This window comes from Pinus tabuliformis, chromosome 4_2 (assembly GCF_031772625.1).
Source record: "Pinus tabuliformis cultivar Carrire ecotype Pingquan chromosome 4_2, CPIR1, whole genome shotgun sequence".
NCBI lineage: Eukaryota > Viridiplantae > Streptophyta > Pinopsida > Pinales > Pinaceae > Pinus > Pinus tabuliformis.
This window is the reverse complement of record NC_142304.1, coordinates 128,091,879-128,113,296: the sequence shown is the minus strand read 5'-3', so window position 1 is coordinate 128,113,296 and position 21,418 is coordinate 128,091,879. Positions and strand designations below refer to the sequence as shown.

The following is a 21,418-nucleotide window of genomic DNA, read 5'->3' as shown; positions in this document are numbered from 1 at the left end:
GTAGCTGTGTAGACCACCAATGTACTTCAAAAGAGTCTCTGGTGAGTCTAATGAGATACCCAACATCAATGCTCTCTTTCTGAACTCTTGAGTATACCCTTGTACACTTTGCCCTTTCAACTGCCGAAGAGTTTGCCAACTCATCATGGCTTGTTGCATGTAGGCCAATGGATAGAACTGCTTTTTGATTGCAGCAACAAATTCACTCCAGATAGAGATGGTCTTACCATGCTTCTTCATATCAGCTTGGGTTCTGCCTTCCCACCAAACCAAGGCAGTGCCTCCTAGGCGTAGGCTTGCCAACTGAATCTTACTCTTGTCTGAGTCTATGTTTTGTACCCTGCAATACACATCAATTTGTCTTATCCAATTGTCCAACTTTTCAGCATTTAGCTTTCCATCATATATAGGCAAGTCAAATTTAACATCTAACTTAATCAAAGATGCTTTCTTATTATGCACAGAGCTATTAGGAGGTGTGAGAAAGCTTTCCTCTTTCCCCTTTCCTTTGGAGTGGTCATGGAAATGAGACTCATCTTTTTCTTTATCTTGTTTAGAGCCTGATGAATCTTCATCCCTATGCTTTCTAAAGTCCCTATACATTTCTTCTACCATAGACTTTATAGCTAGGAAACTTTCTATGAATTGAGGGTCTGGCCCTATAGAAACCTTCCTTTGACATTGTCTTCCGAGAATAGACTCTCCCAATTTCAGGATTAGTTTCCACCAACTCTCCTTCTCCTAACTTGAGCTTTGATCTAGTAAGCATTCACAGCTAAACCAACACAATCTTGTCTAACCTTACGGCCTAGAGCTCTGATACCACTTGATCTGATAATCACCCTATGAGTGATCTCAGTTTGAAAACTTATTAAACAAAAGGTATTACAGACTCATGTGCTGGTGTGTGTGTTTTGTGTTATTGAAACAACAGATCGATCAAATTGTCAATACACAGAAAATAAGTGGAAAGACAGCAGAGAAACACAGTAAGCAACACAAAGACACAAGAATTTTTAATAAGGAGTTCACCCTATTCTCGAGGGCTACATCTCCGGTCTAGCTCTCAGTGGTGGCCTTGTTTTATTGTGTCTTTAAGCAGAGAATTACAAATACAGGGACTCAATGCGAGTTCTCCTGAAGCAGGTTTGCTTGGCAGGGTGGTTCTTGGATTCCCCAAGCCACTCACAGTACACAGACTCTTGTTATTCCTACTAGCTCTGTGACCCTTGGTCTACAGTGGAAAGGGCCAACTGTGATGCTCGATCCGGACAGATTCCTCTATGGGAAGGCTTGAATCTTCAAGCTCTCTGGTGCTCGATGCTACCTGTGGTCAACTCGACCCTCTGTCTCCTTTGCTTGGCTTTACTGCTCTCTGTGTTCACTGTCTCTCTTAGTTGCTTGGACTCCTCTCAATTCGGGTTTCCAATTAACTCTTCTCTTCTCTCTGTCTCTTACCACTTGATCTCCCTTCCGACTGTCTCTGTTCATGGCTTTAGTCATTCGATCCCTTTGCCTGTTCGGTTCCTCTCCCGCCTGCGGCGATTCACCTTCTGCAGCTGCGCTTGGAATTCCTTGTTCGGCGTCAGCACGAACACTCAGGCAGTGGCCACGTGTCTCCATCTAACTGGTGCCAGCACGCTCCGTCGGTTTGTTTCTTCCGTTACGTCGTGTATGCGTTCTTTCTCCACCGTGGCGGTCAAACGGACTCCAAATCTCTTTAGAACTCGGCTTAATCCCCTGTCGATTCTGCTTCCTCCATCGGGCGCAATCTCAGCCGTCTGATCTGGGCTCCTCCAGATCCAACGTCATACGCACATCGAGTGCGGTTGACTTGCTCGACCGATAGCGCGCGATCAACGATGATTTTTCTCTCACCTCCGCTGCCACGCGTCGATCGCTGAGTGGGATCGCTCCGCTCTCCTCCAAAACCTCTTATCGTTCAAGGGCGCCCCGATCAATATCGTTGGTTTTCCAGAGCGCGGGTCCTGCCTTTGTCCTTTAGCGCTTTTTTGTTTCTCCGCCCGTGGTTCTGCGGCTCCCAACGCGACAGAGTGCTTAAGGCTCTTCCACTTTGGCCCTGTTTGCCCAGCGATGCGCATCAAAATCGCCTCCTTTTCCTGATCCGGGGCTCCTAGGGGTTGCTTTGACCTCCTGCGCAGTCTCCATGGGCCTCGGTCAACGCGCTTTGACCGAGGTCCTCGTCGTTCTACGTTGGCGGCCATTGCCACTGGTTCAAGGCATCATTGATCGCTGTTTTGGAATTTTCAAGGATTTGTTCAACTCGATACAGTCAAGGTTCTTGACAGTCTTTTGTGGATCCAATTTGGATCACTTCTGTTGAGCTCAGAGCTACCGACTTTTGCTTCCTGCTGCACCAAGAGATCATTCCTGATCCAACATTGAAGCAATACCCAGAGGTACTTTTCCGGCTTGCTGAACTACCTACCCAATCCGCATCTGTGAATCCATTCAATCTGACGTCATCCCCTTGGGAGTATTTCAACCCATATCCGACTGTTCCACACACATACCTTAGAATGTGCCTAGTTGCTGCCCAATGCACCATGTTCCGTTCCACCATGAGCTGACTAAGGGTGTTGATCAGATACATGAGCGACCCGATGAGCTGTTTTTACAAGGTGGGGCCACCTCCTTGTCTCTTGATTCATCTATTTTCTTCCAGTTGGTGATCATAGGAGTAGCCATGGGCCGACAATCTTACATCTTGAATCTCTTCAGAATTTCTGTAGCATATCTTCCTTGCCCAAGGAAGATCTCCCCATTCTTCTGCCAAACTTCTAACCCTAGAAAATAATGCATCAACCCCATATCCTTCTTGTTGAATTCTGCTTCAAGATTCTTCTTGCAGTCCTGTATGAGCTTAGATAACCTTGCTAAAAACAATTCATCCACATATAATACCAAAATAAGTGGCTCATTCTCTACCATTAAATAGTAGAGATTGGGATCAACATCACTCTTGATGAATCCTAATTGTTGCAAGTAACTATCAATTCGACCATACCATGCTTTGGGTGCCTGCTTGAGCCCATACAGGGCTTTCTTTAATTTGCACACGAGTTCTCTTTTCATGCGTTTTGAAGTCTTTAGGTTGTTCTATATACACCTCTTCTTCTATCACCCCATTTAGAAACGATGTCTTGACATCCATCTCGTGAATCTCCCATCCCATTTGAGCTGCTAGGGATATAACGGATTTGATAGAGGTATATCGGGCTACTGGGGCGAGGGTCTCTTCATAGTCTATTCCTTCTTTTTGTGCGTACTCTTTTGCCACGAACCTAGCCTTGTACTTGTATATACTGCCATTTGCAGCATACTTGATCTTGTAGATCCACCTTGATCCTACAACTGATCTATCCTCTGGTCTAGGTACTACATCCCAAACATCATTCGTCATGATAGTACTATACTCTTCTACCATGGCATCCATCCACACTTGGTGTTGAACGACTACCTGAAAGTTAGAGGGTTCTTCAATGTGTGCTACCAAGGCCTGGTATCTGTCACGCTGTCTACGCTGTCTCTTCTCAGTTCTAGGAGCTCCAACAAACTACTATGCGTCCCTCAGCATTTGCCATACTTTCCTACTGGTTCTACCATTGATGGTGAGAGGCTCAATCAATTCCTCCTGGTCCTATCGTTCCATCCGCTGAGAACTATCTGGATTTCCTTCTTTTGAGGAAATGCTGGTACTGGTCATTGTATTCGATCCAGGTGTTTGTCTTGCCGCCCGTCCTCCTTGCCGCCCTTGCTGCTGCTGGACCACTGGAACATTTACTGATTGATCTTTTGCTGGCATCTCTCGATATTTCCTGAAAGCTCTATCCTCCATGAACTTCGCATCCCATCTCACTACAATCTTCCTGCTGCTAGGAATGTAGATTCTGTATGCCTTTGAGGTCTCGCTATATCCTACGAGGTACCCCATTTCTGTAGTCTGATTCAGTATACTGCGCTTTTCGTCTGGTATGTGACAATATGCCACACTTCCAAATATCCTGAGATGACTTACTTCTGATTTCTTCCCAGTAAAGACACCTTTGGGTGTTTTTTTCCCCAACGCTCTGTGAAGAGTTCTATTATGGATATACATTGTGGTGTTGCAAGCCTCTGCCCATAAGAATTTAGGCAAGTCCTGATCATACAACATAGTGTTTGCTACCCCAACAATAGTTCTATTTTTCCGCTCTGCTACTTCATTTTCCTTCGGATTATATGGAGCTGTCCATTCTCTTTTGATGCCCTCCTTTGCGCAAAAATCTGTGAAGTCTTTGTTCGTATATTCTTCACCATTATCTGAACACAATACCTTTATCTTTTTCCTTGTCATGTTTTCAACGAGAGCCTTAAACTCTTTGAATCGATCAAAGACCTCATCCTTGGTCTTTAAGAAATAGATCTAGGTTTTTCTAGAGTGATCATCAATAAAGGTGACAAAGTATTTGCCACCACTAAGAGCTCTTGTTGACATTGGACCACATATATCTGAGTGTATCAATCCCAGTACACATTCTGCTCTATTGTTGCTTCTGGAAAAAGTTGCTTTAGCGTACTTCCCTAGTACGCATCCTCTGCATAAATCATAATGCTCCGTACTAAGGATTGGAACTCCTATAACAGTGTCTTTGAGCATTCTTAATGCTCCATGGTGTAAGTGTCCCATTCGCCTGTGCCATAATTCATTTAGTTCCTTTTCACCATTATGACTGCTGCCTATCAGTGCCATTGGAGACTAGAGCTGCAACCTATATAGTCTGTTGCTTTGAGCTCCAATCCGTCTCTTCTTCTTCCATCTTGGATGTTTGACATATGCTTTCTTTCCAATGAAATACACATTGTATCCCTTATTCTATAACTGGGACACTGAAATCAGATTCATTCCTAACCTGGACACATGCAAACATTGGTTGCTCGGATGTTGGTTCATGATTCAGTCTGAAATGCTATGGTGCTTCTCCCTACTAGAGTACACTTTGTTCTGTTCCCCATAATAATCTGGAAGTCCATTTGTTCTTCTTGATAGCTCGAGAAATATTCTCGTACTCTAGTCATATGGGCTAAAGCCCCGATATCAATGTACCAAACATCTTTTGACGCTAAATTTGCTAAGCATGCGAATTCTTCTTCTAATCTGGAAGATAATTCAGAGACATCTTGAGTTTCCATCTTTGTTCTATTTTTCTAATGATCTCTGAAGCTATCTTGCCCTAGCAACTGCCTGCAAAAAATTGCGTCCCACCAGAAAAATCTTTTTGCTGAAGCTTCTGCTGCGCTGCTCTCTCTGTCGCTGACAAATCTTGATCTGGAAATCTTACCTCTCTGTCGACTCACTTAGAGAGAGATTTCCCTCGAAAATCTAGCTCTCCGGCCTAAACTGTGGAAACCCTCTGGGGATTCGAATTGCTACCTCTTTAGGAATTTTGAATTCCATTCTTCCTTCAACGCTGGTAAATACAACTGCAACATTCACTATTTAAAATTAATATTCTGAAACAAGAAACTGAATAAGAAAAAGATACAACACAATGACACAACTATTTTTGGACAAATGTCTTCAGAAAAACCCAATGCAGGAAAACCGGTGCAGCAGATGAGGGTTTCTTTATTATTTTTCAACAAAAATCTCATATACAAGATACAACCAGCATAACAGAAGAGGATTCTTTGTGGGAATTTTTACAGACATTTCTCAATGAGTTTCTGATCCAGAAGAGGACTTGGCTGCCCCCTCTGCATCTTACTGCGTCAGCCCTTGCGTGAGAACTACGCTATCCCAACATCACACTGCCTCTACGTCACAACCTTTGTGTTGTCCTCCTTCTGCTTTGCGTCTTCTGCTCCTGACCTTCAGACTGATGCTGATACCCTCTCTCTCTCCTTCTCACCTGCAACTCTCCCTTTGATTCAATTTACTCTTACCGAACTTCGACCAGTGAGAAAATCAAACTTACTCGGGTAAATGATTATCTGCCTCTGGGGTGTTTTCGAATGCCCTTCGATGTCCTTCTTATAATCTTCCAGTTGAGAACCAACGACCCAAATTAGATTCTAATCAATGGTTTAGATCATTTGGACTTGATCTTCGTCTTCTTCTAGAAGTTACACCCATAGTTTAGATTAATACCAATTAATTATTTTAATTTCGTAAGTTTAGACTTAGGGTCCCATTAAAAATAATGAATTATTTTAATAAAACTGTCTCCAGGTGGAATTTCCCAAAACGATTTCTGGGTACTGTGGAATACATATGTCTAAGCCTCCTCGCAAAATTTGAGACTTAGAGCACATCCGGTGCTACTAGAAATCAACACTCTCAAACCCTCAAGGCCTCTTGGCCTATATGTCCAATGGCTAATTTAGCTAGCTAAGACACTAATGAGGCTAGTCTTGGTTTTGAATTGCAAATTGTGGGCTTGCCAACCCCTGCAACCACAAATGTAAGTCTGAAATAAAATAGATCGACCACCAAAACCCAACATCCAAGCTATAGAATGCTCTCTAAACTCAACAGCTAGGCCAACAATGGTCTTTAGCCCTTGTGGCTAGGCCAAACTAGCCCCAAAACACCAAAAAATGCCTTTAAACTCAAGAATCCACTTGAAATCTAACTTCAGAAAATAATTTGCCCAGAAAAACCCTAGTGGCTGCAACAAAAATACCCTTTAAGGCTAGCGGCTTCCTCTTCCAGGCCCAATGTCCAGATTTGGTGATATGGGTTTTGTAGATCGGGGCCCAATAAGGGCCTATATACTTTGAAGCCCCACAAAATCCTTTCCAAAATAAAAACTATCCAAAAAATGGGTAAAACCCCTCAAAACCCCTTAAAACCCCAGTCACTAGAAAATAATTTTTAGATCTGCAAAATAACTCACTTCTTCAAATCGATGGGACTTTTACCTGCCAAAAGTCTTTAAATACATAATCTTCACAACTAAAAACTAGATTTAGACAACCCACGTTAGATAAATACAAAAATATATATACAAAATATCAAAATATCCCCAAAACCCCAAGTTTTACAAAAAATAAAACAATGGTTAGAAATAATTTACAAATATTCACAATATTTAGAAATTAAAATTACAAGTTCTCATTAGCAAAATAATTCTCTTTAGCCCAAGATCAAATACTTTTTTTTTTGAGGATTTTGTAGTAAAATTATGGATGAATAATTTCGTAAGATAGCCAAGCCAAAACCCTTCTACAAAATTAATTACCACAACGATATCTCAGTGCCCAAACAAGGTTGTCTATTCCCCATAGTCTGTGAACTTGGAGCCCAAGGGTTAGCATATCTGTAAATCTCCATAATTTTCTCAAGATAAAATTGTTAGATCATATGGTGAATTAGATCACCAAAGATAGGATGTACCAATAGAATGTTCTTATCACCGACAAATGAAATAACAATTTATATGTATTTTTTTATTCAGCACAATATAAGATAACGCATAGCTAACACATACCAGATATCAACAAAATAAGAACACCATGAACTGAACCCCAAGTCTTTCTATTATGATAAAAAATGTTCCCAGCAGAGTTATAGCCCAGTACAAAAAATCACCCCATCCAAAGAGCATCATGACAATAGAAGTTAGATGGATTCTTTATATAGAGAAACCCCTCCAAGTGGAAAATAACGGCTAGTTGGCTTGATCTTCATCAAAATAATATCCATCGTCGAAGTTCTCCTAAAAACCATTTTTATTAATAAAAAAATTTATATTTTGGATTAATTTCCTGAAAAATTTGACTTTGACTTAACCACCAAGGTCCAACATCTCAAATTTTCTTAAAATATCCATTTTTCCCTTGGTGAGGGACCTCAAAAAATTGACATCTTTTTGACCCACGGATTTTTTGATTATTTTCCATTTGATGATAAATTAATTTCTCTATAATTAATTTTTGACTCAAAATTAATTAATTTTCTGGTTTAGGATTTTTATTTAATTTTGTTAGGAAAATTTAATTAATTGACTTTATAGGGGATTAATAATTTTTTCCACCCTCAAATATTTTAGCCATGGTGTCTAACTGTGATATTTTTTACATCAAATAATTACAAATTCAACCCTTAGAAGGGGAAATACACATTTAGACTAGACCCTCAATAATTTACTCATTTTTGCGACACAATGTGATCTAGTATGAAACTGATTGTGCTTGTAATAAAATAATTTAGCCATGGTGTCTAACTGCGATGGACCATGCACTAGAATTATTCCCAAACACACTTTTACAATAGGCTCAGTAACACTAAGACTCACCTAAGACCTTGTCAACGAATTCCACCCTAGCTTTGTAGTTTAAGATGGAAGAGAAACTCTGTCGATTAGGCATGTTTACAAACACACATAATTTGGGGAGGTTAAAAAACTTTATAGGATGAAATCCTTTGCCAAATTTAGAAGCTTATGTAGGCGTTGTTACATAATTTAATGGTCATACTAGCATCATTTACAATAAGACTAGAAGAAATTGGGTTTACAATGACATATTATGCTCGTTGATAACTTTGTCCTTGAAAAATTCATACACTGCTTCCTCGGCCTGTTGACAAAATTGTAGATAATAGGCAGATCAACAAGTTTGAAGTATACCTTGATTGTGCTAAAAAAAAGTCAATGATGACTTTCAAATGGATCTATAAGATCTAGCGTGCAACAAATGGCAGCATAAACAAGTACAAATCAAGAGTTGAGACTAGAAGGTTCTCCAGAAAGAAGGAGAGGATCATGACAAGATGTTTTCTCTAGTTGTCAGGTACACTTTTGTTAGAACTATTATCATTGCTTTGAAAATTGCACCAGGTGGATGCAAATATCGTTTTTCTCAATGAAGTGAGGAAGAAGAAGTGTATGTAAAGCTACCTCAAGGCTTTGAGTTATGTGAGAAGAAGTCTCATGATAGAAGAAAGCTTTGTACAATCACAAGTAGACACATTGGGGTTGGTATTCTTGGCTTGATGGATATTTGATAAATCTTGGTTGATCTTATTATTATATGATTTGTTTTTGACGGAAGCAGAAGGACTCATGTGCCAGAGGGAGTAGCATGGCAGAAAGATTTTCTTTTGTAACAGAGGGAGCAGTTAGGGAGCCTTGTTTTAGCTTCAAAGGGATTTGACCTTTGAGTTCGAAATGATGGGCTGTTAGGCTAAGAGAGCAACCACGATTGCCACACAGAATCTGTTTTAGAAAGAGCACCCAGTCGATTGGTTTATGTTTAAGCCAAGGCATGTGGCTCAACATGTGTTGAAGTACCAACATGGTAAAATTGATCATGGCAAAGTTAGTTATGATTTGAGATAGGCCTTAAACAATGAAGTACAACTGTAGGGATTCACAGATGCAGATTGGGTAGAGAGTGCAAAAGATAGAAAGAGTTCAGCAGGATATTGCTTTAGTTTGGGCTCTGAGATGATTTCTTGGATGAGCAAGAAGTAGACATCTGTTGCACTTGGTATTGCAGAAGTTGAGCATGTTGCAACTTGGTTGGTGAGTTGTGAAGCAATATGGCTTTAGAAGCTACTTGTAGGATTGTCTTGATTAGATGCAGGTGACGACCATGATGACATGTTGAAGCACAGTGAGATCTAGTACCAAGACATGGTACAAAAGGAAGCAGCATGGCTTCAGTACTATTCTTTAATCAAGCAGATTGTTGACATAGCCTTTGTTCCAGAATGAAGTCTAAATACTTAGAGGACAAGCTTGAAGTGATTGAGCTTGTCTCTCTCAGTAAGAGGGAGTGATGAATTTGCAGCATCTGAGACAATCATTCACCTTGGATCAGATTGACCAGGATCAAGGAAAATGGTCTAGAGTGATAGCATCCGGGACAAACATTCTCCTTGTTTCAAGTATGATCGGAACTGGGGAGAATGGTCCAATAGTGGACAATCATTCTTCTTGTGTCAAGTATGTTGACCAGAATTAGGAAGAATGGTCCTACAGGCCCAGGATCACTTAGTTGAGTGGGTGCCTTTCAACATGAAGCTCTGAACTCTCCAGATAGGTTGATTGAGCTCATTTAGCATCGGGCCTGAAATTACTCAGAGAGTCAAATTGAGTGTGGCCTTTGGAGATTCGCCATGTGTCAAAGATATTGGCTAGAATGATGTTGAATCAAGACTAGTCAGTATACCATGTGTTAGATGGACCAAAATTATGGCGACTCGTTGATGCTAATGATATACCATGTGTTAGGAGTACCGACCAAGATTATGATGAGGATACACCATAGGTCAGAGGTACCAAATGGAATTATGGTAACTTCTTGATGCTGTTGATTTTACCATGTGTCAAAGTTGTTGACTGGGATTATGGTAATTGTATGATGCTGATGCTAATGATGAATTGTTATAACCTTTTCTTAGAGAAATTTGTCAACAACTGAACATCGAGATAGTCATTATGAATACCTCCATAGCTAAAAGGGAGTGTTGAATTTTTGTAGCTATGTTCAGTGTTTATAATTTTTATTTTAGCCTTGTAAAATATATGTAAAACATGTTCTTCATGTCGGCTTCAAAAGAAAGGAAATTTTGAATTTTTAATATTGAATTTTTGGCTCCAAAACATAAAGTTGGCCCTCCAAGAAGTCAGGTCGGCTTGCCCCTACCTCTTTTAGCAAGCTACTAGAGCTGTTCAACAAATTCTCCAATAATTCTTCGCATGACCTCCGATCTCCTCCAATATTTCCCAAAAGTGACTTTTTACCCCTTTTATTTAATTATTATTTATTTTATTATGGTGACTATTTTTTCCTATCAATAGCCCATGGTATCTAGATAGGCTATGACTCAACCTCCTTTTGCTTCTAAGGGTCAAAAAGGGACATTACACAGAGTCACCCTTATGTCCAACAAGCATTTCCAAGGGGCTATGAGACCGAATGCTCTCCTAGTAAGGTGAAAACACTTTTGGAAGATTCGTAAAAGTTAACAATATCTCTTTGAGACCATGTAGAAACTTCAAGGTAAAGGTTAAGAGGAAATAAGGCAATTGAGTATATTATGGATGCGACAACTGGTACATCTCTCACACATTGTAGCATGCCTAGTAGGTTATGGTAATGTAATGGATCACATTACACACACACTTATGACTTTGAACTTTAATATTATTAGAGTGTTAATAGTTCCTCTTATGGGTTCTAGTTGAACTCTCCAATGTCCCATCTGGAGGAACAATTTTCCTTCTGTGACACCTTTTGCGTATACCTTGCAGCTACATATCCCTTTGTCCAGTTCGTTGTTGATGAAAATTTCTTCTGCAACCAACTTTGTGCAAAGGTTGTCAGAAGGGGTGGATGCATTTCCTACAACTTAGGTGGAAAAGTGACTTTTCCACCCAAATATAGGCTCGATTGCACTGCTTTTTGTTTTGTTTTGTTTCTTTAACAACTTGCCACCCAACTAGACCATGATACCACTAGGGTGAATCTAGCAATACTTAGACACTGATAGTCAAATGAAAAACTACCTCATAGGTATGAGTTCAACACAGGTTCCTTCTTCGCTAAGTGTCACGTCTCCACGACCTATAGGTGCTCATTTGTTGGCTTGCACAACACTGGAGAATCAGTGAAACCAACCAATAGAGTAGATGCTTTTGCACTGTAATGAATCCCAACTTGAACTGTACCTCGAACATAACAAAGTATTCTTTTAGCTGCTTTCCAATGACTCTCATGTCGGTTTTGCATAAATCGAGCAACAACAAAGGAAAGGTCAGGAAGGGTATGGGTTAGATACAAAAGTTTTCCACCAAGTTGACGTATAAGGTAGCATCAACTTCAGGGGAAGTACAAGTGATTGAAAGTTTGGCTCCAGACTAAAAGGGAGAAGGGGTTGGCTTACAGTCTTCCATGTGAAAGTGGCGTAGAAGATCACAGGCATACTTGGACTGTGAAAGGGAAATACCTTTTTTGGATTGCAAGACTTGAAGACCAAGAAAATAATGCAAGTGTCCTAAGTGTGTCATTTCAAATTGTTTTTTAAGGCTAGACTTCACATGGTTTATATTGTTGGGATCACTATCAGTAAGGATAAGATCATCAACATAAAGAACAAGAATGATAAGAGACTTACCACTTTCTTGGTGTAGATAGTATTGTCAAAATGACACCTAGAAAAATCAACATCTAAAAGAAAGCTATCCATTTTGGCATACCAAGCTTGAGGGGCTTGCTTGAGACCATAAAGAGATTTCTTAAGTCAACATACAAGGCTGGAGTTTGTTTGTATAAAGCTAGGAGTTTGTTCCATAAATATTTCTTCATGCAAGTCCCCATGCAAGAAGGCAGATTTAACATCCATCTGATGGACTTCCCATTTGAAAGAGGCAGCAAGGGAAAGAACAAGGCAAATAGAGTTCATTTTGGCAACAGGGGAGAAGGTTTCAGTGTAGTCAATGCCTTCAGCTTGTGAAAATCCCTTAGCAACAAGACGAGCTTTATGTTTATCAACTTTTCCATTTGGTCCAAACTTGGTTCTGTAAACCCATTTGCATCTAACAAGTTTTCATCCCTTTGGAAGAGGAACAAGGTCCCATATATCATTTGCTAATAATGAACGATATTTTTCATTCATAGCTACGTCCCAATCTGGATGGCCTGAAGCTTCCGCAAAGGTGTCTGGATCATAATTCGTTGAAGCTGGATCCAGTAAAGAAGAGGCTCTATCAAACTGAGAACGTGTATGATGTGGTTCTGTAGGATCACCTGCAAGAGCACCTATTGCATCATGGGTAGGGCAGACCCATTTGGAAGTTGAGGAGTTGAAGGAAGATCTCGAGAAGGTGGGGGAGGATTGTCATACTTCTTGTCATCATTTGAAGAATGAATATTTTCAGAAGTAGAAGGGATTGAGAGAGGTGGCACATCCGTCGAACTAGGATCGTAGGCCGATATATTTTCAACAAACTTTACATCTCTTCTTATGATAACATTTTTGGATTTAGGTTGAAAAAGTCTATATCCTTTGACATCTTCAGAATATCCAACAAAAATACATTTTTCACTCTTAGGTTCTAAGGCTTTATGTTTCTCATCTGGAATATGGGCCCATGCTTCACTTCCAAAAATAGGAAAGTGACTTACATCTGCTTTAATTGAGCTTCAGGCTTCTTCTGGAGTGATATTATTTAAAACCTTAGTACGAGTGCGATTTACTATGTAATTTGCACAGTTAATTGTGTCTACCCAAAAATTAAGACTAAGTCCTTTAGATTGAAACATACAATTAGCCATTTCCTTTAAGGTGCAATTCTTCCTTTCAACTACACCATTTTGTTGTGGAGTATATGGAATGATACGTTGCAATTGAATTCCATGCTTATTGCAAAATTTGATGAATTTGTTGTTAACATATTCTCCACCTTTATCAAATTTTAGCTTAAGAATTTGATGTTCAGAGTGTTTCTCAACAAAGGCCTTAAAGGCCAAGAACATGATAAAGACTTCACTCTTGATTTTTAAGAAGTATACCCAAGTCTGTCTGGAGAAATCATTAATGAAAGTTAAGAAATACTTGTAGCCAGAGAATGAAACAATTGGAAGTGGACCACATAAATCACTATGCACAAGCTGTAAAGGCGCTGAGGCATGCCAAGAGGTACGTTTTTCAAAACTATCCCGATGATGTTTTTGAGTACACATCTGGAACAAACACCATCTCTGCAAGATACCATAGGAAGACCTGTCACTATATTTTCTTTACATAGATTTTGAAGGGAGTGATAGTTTAAGTGACCAAATCGCTCATGCCAAAGTTTGCTCACTTCATCATTATGAGCAACAAATACCGAGGGAAGAGTTGATGACCCAAAGTTGTTAAACTTATACAACCTTGTAGAATCATCAACAATGCTAGTAGCTAAAATCTGTCTAGGATCTCTTAGGTCCTTAATTACAACATCATGAGGTGAAAATTCAACGGTTTTACTTTCACCTGAATGAGTTATCTGATATACAGATAGAAGGTTGCAGGATAAGGTAAGAACACATGATACATCATTAAATTGACCATTGTCTAGATGAATAGTTCCAGTCCCTACAACACTAAGAGATCTGTCATCACCAACATAAATATTTTTTGTGTTACAATCATTTGAAGAAGAAAACATGGCTTTGTTTTTGGCCATGTGATAAGAAGCTCCAGAATCAATGAGCCACTCATGAGAATGAGAAGAAGAAGATACATTTAGTGCATAACCAAACCGAGATGCTTGACAACCACATGCAGAAAGTGCTATTCCTGAAGATGAAGTTGAAGTTGAAGAGTGTTCCAAATGGATGTTATGCTTCTTCATTGCTACTTCCAAGGCTTCCATCTTCTTAAAGCATTTGGATTCTAAGTGGCCATCACGATTACAAAAGTTGCAATGTCTATCAGTCTTCTTCCCTTTGTTTTTTGTTGCCTTATCATTTTGTTGAGTTGATTTCTCATTGTGAGACTGAAATGGCTTATGACCCTTGTTTGGTTTAAGACCATTCTTTTTAGGATGCTGCTTCTCAGGATTCTTTGAACTTGGTTGCTGCTGGGCTGCTAAGGTTTTTTTAGAAGAGTTTCTAGTATTAAGAAGACCAAGATGTAAGAGTTTTTCTTGTTCTTTTATTAAAGAATCACAAAAGGCATCAAAAGAGGGGGACTTGTAGTCTTGTCCTTGAGAAATAAAGGCTTCTCTAGTAGAATGGAAGGTGGAAGCAAAGACAGAGTAGACTGGTCTTAACTTTGTAAGAATGGAATAGATAAGGCTACCATCTTCTTTCTTAACCTTAACACCTTTCAAGATAAGTCAAAGGGTCTTGAACTTGGAAAAAATATCTTCAATGGAAGAAAAACTATTGGGGTCCAATGTAAGCAACTCATTTTCGAGTTAATGGGCTCTAATTTCATTTTTAATTCCAAAAGCTTTATTGAGTTGTTTCATTGCTTCATCAGGGGTATCAATTTATTCGATATGCAATCTAAGGTTTGGAGAAATAGACATCCCTATCAACCCACGTGCTTGATCTTGCTTATTTTCCCATTTGGCTTTCTTATCTTTATTTTTAGGCAATGTTACTTGGGAGCGGGAGCGGGAGCGGGAGCGACCATTTTCAGAAGCTCCCGGTTTGGGAGCGAATCGGGGAGCGATTTTTTAAAAATCTATATATTTTTTATATTTTTTAATTTTTGATACATATATGTCAACAAAAACATGTAGAATGATGAAATAGACATAAAAAACATAAAAAAATATAAATTGATCATTGAACCATATATCACATCAATCATCTAGAAATTATAATCGTCATCAACCATGTCCACAAGTTAGTAAAATACATATTACAACTGCAACATATTGAGTCTTATAAATCATGATTCATCAAATTCAATATTAAAGTTTCAACTTCAAGCTTTCAGAATTGAAAATTCAATAACATTTATCATCATTGATCACCAAAGTAACAAGTTGTACTTGTAAGCCAAGTTTAACCATTACAAGAAGTAATATCGAAGATATTTCTAAGTCCTAACTTCTAACTGTTAACATGATATGAAATGTTAAAAATTTATAAAATGAAACATGAATAATGAGATGAAATGAAACAACTTTAGTCTTTCACAAAGCATCATATATATAATTCACAATCATTACCAATGAGTTATAATTGCCAAGGCCCAACTTCAAACTTCAAATTTTCATTGTCACAGTGATATAATGTTTACAAAAAATATCATAATGTCATAATGATATGAAAGAGTCAAGAGTCAAGAGTCAAGGACTCAAAACTCAACAGTTATGAAAACTAAAGTCTAATAGAAACTAAAAAAGACAAGTAAACTGTAAATCTACAAGTGGCCCTTGCCACGAGAGTCCCCAGGAGTATAAGTAGGTCGTGGTGGTCTTCTAGGAGTCTCCCGCACAGACCGACGACCAGAACTAGAGCCTCCACGCGAAGGTGTCGATGGAGGTGGCGACAGCAATGGAACAAGACTCGGGCCCCGAGAACTGCTACTGGATGGTGGAGGTGGAGGTGGCATGGCTGCTGCAGCTGCTTCATTTTCATCCCGTACAAGCTCCTCTTCTAGTTCTTCCATATGTACAATGCCATCCTCCAAATTGTCGTCCTCAGGGTGATTGTCCCAAATTTTATATGTGGGATCTTCATTAGCCGATCACAGTAATGGCTCAACAACCTCAAATTGTAGTGCACATAAACCAAGCTTTCTGCTCGGTTTTCGTTGAGCCTGTTTCTTTTCACATTATGTATATAACTGTAGGTGCTCCAACACCTCTCTGCAGAAGAAGAATTTACAACCTGTGAAAGAAATTTTTTTGCCAATTTTGGCAAAAGTCCGTGGCCGCCATATGTTTCCCACCATGTGAGAGAATCAAATTTATCTTTGTCGTCCATTGCATGGAAGTTACCATACAAACCACTGCCACTGAAGTATCTGCCTATTTCAAGGCGCACAGCTGCACATTCCTCCCTGTCAGGCACCAACTTTTCTAATACTTCCAGATATCCTCTAGTTACCTCTTGATCTAAATGGGGTTTGGTCCTAACACCACCCCCTGCTGCAGGTTTGCCCAACCAAGATTCTGAGTAGTATTTTGGCGTAAGGATATACGCCAAGCAATGTAGTGGAAGGTTAAGCCTATTCCACCGTTCACACACACAATCATGAATCAGTTTGTACAAGTTGGGATCTTTATTATGAACAATGTCTTTTATTTCCCCCAACATGGTATCCATTTGCTCATACACCTCGCCAATCACTGGTTTGTCTGTATCTGCAAACCGAATCATGTTATAAATTGGCTTGGTGAAATCCAATACATGTCTCACAGTTGTCCAAAACTGCCCATCAAGAGCGGCCTCCTCCACCGTTTCAAAACCTGCCATGTCAGCTACATTTGTAGCCCTTTCCTTTAACACCTGCCAATGTGGACTTGATACCATGCTAGCTAATGCCTCTCTTACCTTCAAAAGGCGCCTGAAGGTGAGGTAATAGCTACCAAATCTAGTCCTCGCAATCTTCAGCAACTCCAATCTCGAGTGACTGCGGAAAAGGCCATGGGTATTGCTATGATTTGTAATAAATTTTATCATTTTTTTTCCTTTCTTGTACAAATCACCAATCCATTGGTATTGTTCATTTTTGTTTTTGACAATATCATGCAACAGAAGGTTCAATGTGTGAACCAAACATCCAAACCAAAATATGTTCGGGTATTTATCCTCAATAATTGCTCCCGCTGCCTTACAATTAGGAGCATTATCAGTGATGACTTGGATGACATTGTATGGGCCAATACGCTCAATTGTTTCAAGCAATGCTTCTGCAATGTTGATAGCGGTCTTGAACTTGTCTGAGTAATCATGTGCAGCTAGAAAGATGGGACCACTTCGGGACACAGCAAGAACACTTATCAATGGCTTGCCTTTTACATTTGTCCATCCATCAGATACAATGGACACTCCATTGTCAGTCCAAGAACTTGTCATTTTATTCAAAGAATGTGATATTTTTGTTTTTTCATGATCAAGGCCAACAGTTCTTGCCTTGTCATACCCAGGGCTCTTGTATCCTTTAGGGGCATCATTTATGGCAGAAACCATTTCGTGCCAATAAGGTGAGCGTAGAACATTGAATGGTATCCCACATGCATAGAGGAACCTGTAAACTTTTGAATCCGCATCATTCCTACACCCCTCATCAAGGAAATCTGATATGGTTCTACGCCTTAAAGATGATGACCCTGTGCCTCCATGTCCATATCCACTGCCTTGGGAGGATGCTGAAGGAGTTCTTTGTGATGGTGAGATTGGTTCAAAGAAACCCCTTGATCTTTTTGTTCTGTATTGGGCGTCCTCCTCTTCCTTTATGTATTTGGCTCTATTTGCTGTTGACACCTTGTCACAAGTTTTGATTCCTATTTGTTTCTCTCCATCCCATGGCCTTTTCCCGCAGAGGTGTCTTCTAGCACGGGTGTATGAGCCTGTGTAGTCAGTGTTGCAATGGGGGCAATGAAATTTAGTGGTTCCACCCCCTCTCCCTGTTTCAGCCCTGTGAACATATTTCCACAATGGAGTTTGGTCTTGTTTAGTTTTTTGACCCTCATGTTCACCCTCCTCCACCTCCTCCTCACTGGGGTTTTCACCCATTTGACTTCCTCCGGCTTCTTCATCCACCTCTTCAGTTTGAGGCCCCCTCCGTTTCCTACTCTCCACCACCATAATAACCATAAAAGGGACCAGGAAGAGGAAAATGCCAATAAATATCCCCAGGTCCATGGTGTTTGATGTTTGTAGGGTTTGAGTCTTGAATCTGCAAATTAATTTAGTTTATTGGGATTAATTCATTTAATTTATTAATTTAATTTAAATTAATGAGCTTTAAACTCAAACAGGTAAATTAAACTAACCAAATTAACTACCTAACCAGCTAAACTAACTAAATGATTAAGTTACTTACCTCTGCAGGCTTGCTCCTCGCTCCTCAGCTCTGGCTCCTTGCTCCTCAGCTCTTGCTCCTTGCTCCTTTGCTCTTGCTCAGCTCTCAATCTCTTGCTCAATGAAGTTGAAATGATTTTTTTTTGGCCCATTGGGCTTATAAACAAAATTTTTTTTTCTAAATTTTTTATAATTTTCGGGTCCGGCGGATTTTTTTTCCGCCGGACCGCTCCCGGTCCGTTTAAAATCGCTCCCGGTGCGTTTTTTAATGCCCGGGAGCGATCAGGAAGCGATCGCTCCCCGATCGCTCCCGGGCATTAAAAAACGCTCCGGGAGCACGGGAGCGATCGCTCCCTCACAGATCAGGGAGCGCAAATCTTTTTACGGGAGCGCGCTCCCGAAAATCGCTCTCGTTCGGGAGCGATTTTGGGAGCGCGCTCCCGACCCACTCCCGAGCCGCTCCCGCCCGGAGCGCGCGTCGGGAGCGGGTTCGAGGGGGGGGGGGCGCTCCCCCGCAACACTGTTTTTAGGTTTAGACTCTTGGCTTGAGGCTATTCTATAAAGACCTTTACTTATAAGTAAATCCACCATGTAAGATAGTCATTGGAAGTAGTTGGTGTTGTCAAGAATAACTAGGCATGGATTTTCTATTTTAAAAGAAAATGAAGCTGTAGATGTTGAAACTAAGTGTTCCAATGGAATGATCTCGAAAAATTAGACCGATTAAAAAAATGGCTCTGAAACGACTTCCGGATGAAAATGTTATGGCTTTTTGAAGAAAAGTTGTTGATGATGCCGATGAACCACGTGAATGTTGGGAAGGAAATGATAATGTTATATATAAGAAAAAAATTCCCCCCATTTCCAAACTTAATCTAATTAACTCACTTTTAAAAAAAAGATTACTTTATGTGACTCACTTTTATAAATAAGTGAAAGTCACTTTTACAATAGTACTTTATGAATTATTCACTAAATTATAACTTAAATAAAAGATAAAGTGACTTTAAAATTGTAAGTGACTCACTTTTTATAATGGGCGAAAACATTTTTACATAAAGTAACTTTAAAACATAAGTTACATGTGCTTTTTGAAAAAGTAACTTAAAAAAAGAAAGACTTGAACCCAAGACTTCTATTCTCATAAAATAATTTTAGACCAAGTGAGGTAGTTTAAAAGGTTAGTAATTTTTGGAAAGGAGGAAGAGATTTTTTTTTTTTTTGCGCGCTAAAGCTTTGGAGTGCGTGCTTACTTGAAAAATCTTTTTTTGCCTACAAAACAATTAAAACAACCACACAAACCAAACGAACAAGCAAAAGTAATCCAAACCTTACGACTTAAAGTTAGATTTGGCTAGAACTATATATTTTCCTCAATGTTTTTGATTTTTCGAGATCACACTAAGGCGCAACGGAAAATAGCGTACGAATGAGAAAAATCCTTTATTTCTGTTTCTGGTTTTGCCCAGCTCGCACAGAGTCGCGGGGCAAAGAGCATACGCAGAAATGAAAGGTATAGATCCGGTAATAAAAAAAAATATAGAGGACTATAAATTGAAATAACAGAGAGATAAATAACTATAACTGCAAATAAACAATGTATACCTCCAGATCTTAAAAATGATGTAGCTAGGGCTACCGGAAAACTCTTCGCATGAAACGAAAGGGTTTCATCACTGGAACAAATGCTGCTAACACAATAGAGCAGTCCTCTCGGCCCGAAAGCAGTCAAACAATAGATCTAGGAAATGACAGTCAGATGCTGTTGTACCGACTTCGAATTTGGATCACCAATGGATGTGGCCCTCAAATAACTCTGATAACATGTAGGAATTTACAGGGTAAGTTCCTTAGATAGAACACCAAAGGACACCGCTCACAAACAGATCACAGATCAATACACCAGTATTCTTGACATGGTTAAAACCCTCAAAGATGGAAACAATGCATGCCTGAGCCAATGCGGCCACTTCAGACAATTTATTAATGTAAAAAAAGAAAATTTACATAAGCTTCTCTCATGGACAGTCACCTAACAAATGATCCTCCATGCTTTTTATATAGAGATCATGGACCAATCGGGTGTTAAGCCATGGATCAAGTGTCGGTAATACTGAGGAAAGAATGAACCTTCGGATCATTTCATGTTTAGAACATATCGTGGCCGTCGGGTTGTAAGTTACAAAAAGTACATAGTAAAGAAACACACTTTACCTAACTATAGACTAGACCAAGTTGTACTTAATTATTTCCTATGTATTGGAATATCCTAACATCTCTGAACCCAAAATACATCAACAAATAGGCTTAATATGGCCTCTAACATAAAAAAAGATCATGCTACAACAAATACCTACATATCATCAAAAATCATTTGCTATATTGAGACCTTTCTCATTAATATAACTCTCTAAACATTAAAATAAGATAGAAAAAACATAGCATGTCAAGTCAAGATTTTGTTTGAGTGATGGGTACATTTTTAGTAGAGTCATGATAGAGGAGTTTGACAACCAATGCCACTAACATCAAAGTACACAGAGGGCTTGGTGCCCTTGATTAAATACTAGTTCCATCCCTTGTACATGACAAAATCCAATGGAAACATTGCAATCCCTCCAATCTTGAAATCTTGAAAAACTGTTAAGTCTGTTGGATTTTGAACGAGATCTAAAATTATACTTTCTCCATATGAAATCCAATGAGGTTAGAACCACTCTCTAACATATTGAGTCATTTCATGAAAATGTTACAAATATAAGTAGAAAGATAACATACCATGAATTGCATAGCAATACCAAGGCCATAGACTTGACTATCCAATACTAGACTGGCCTAGGGGAGAATTAGAAGTGGGCCAACCAACTGAGAAAACAACAAAAAGAAAAAGGCAAAATTTTTTAGGTTGGCCCATGTGGGTATGGACTGCACGGAA

The 21,418-nt window shown here is 39.4% G+C and overlaps 1 protein-coding gene across 2 annotated transcripts in view; it reads left to right on the top strand.

The window, feature by feature from the left end:
• Positions 1-21,418, top strand: part of LOC149168576 (uncharacterized) — a 227,373-nt gene that overhangs the window by 203,234 nt on the left and 2,721 nt on the right. The window lies entirely within an intron of this gene.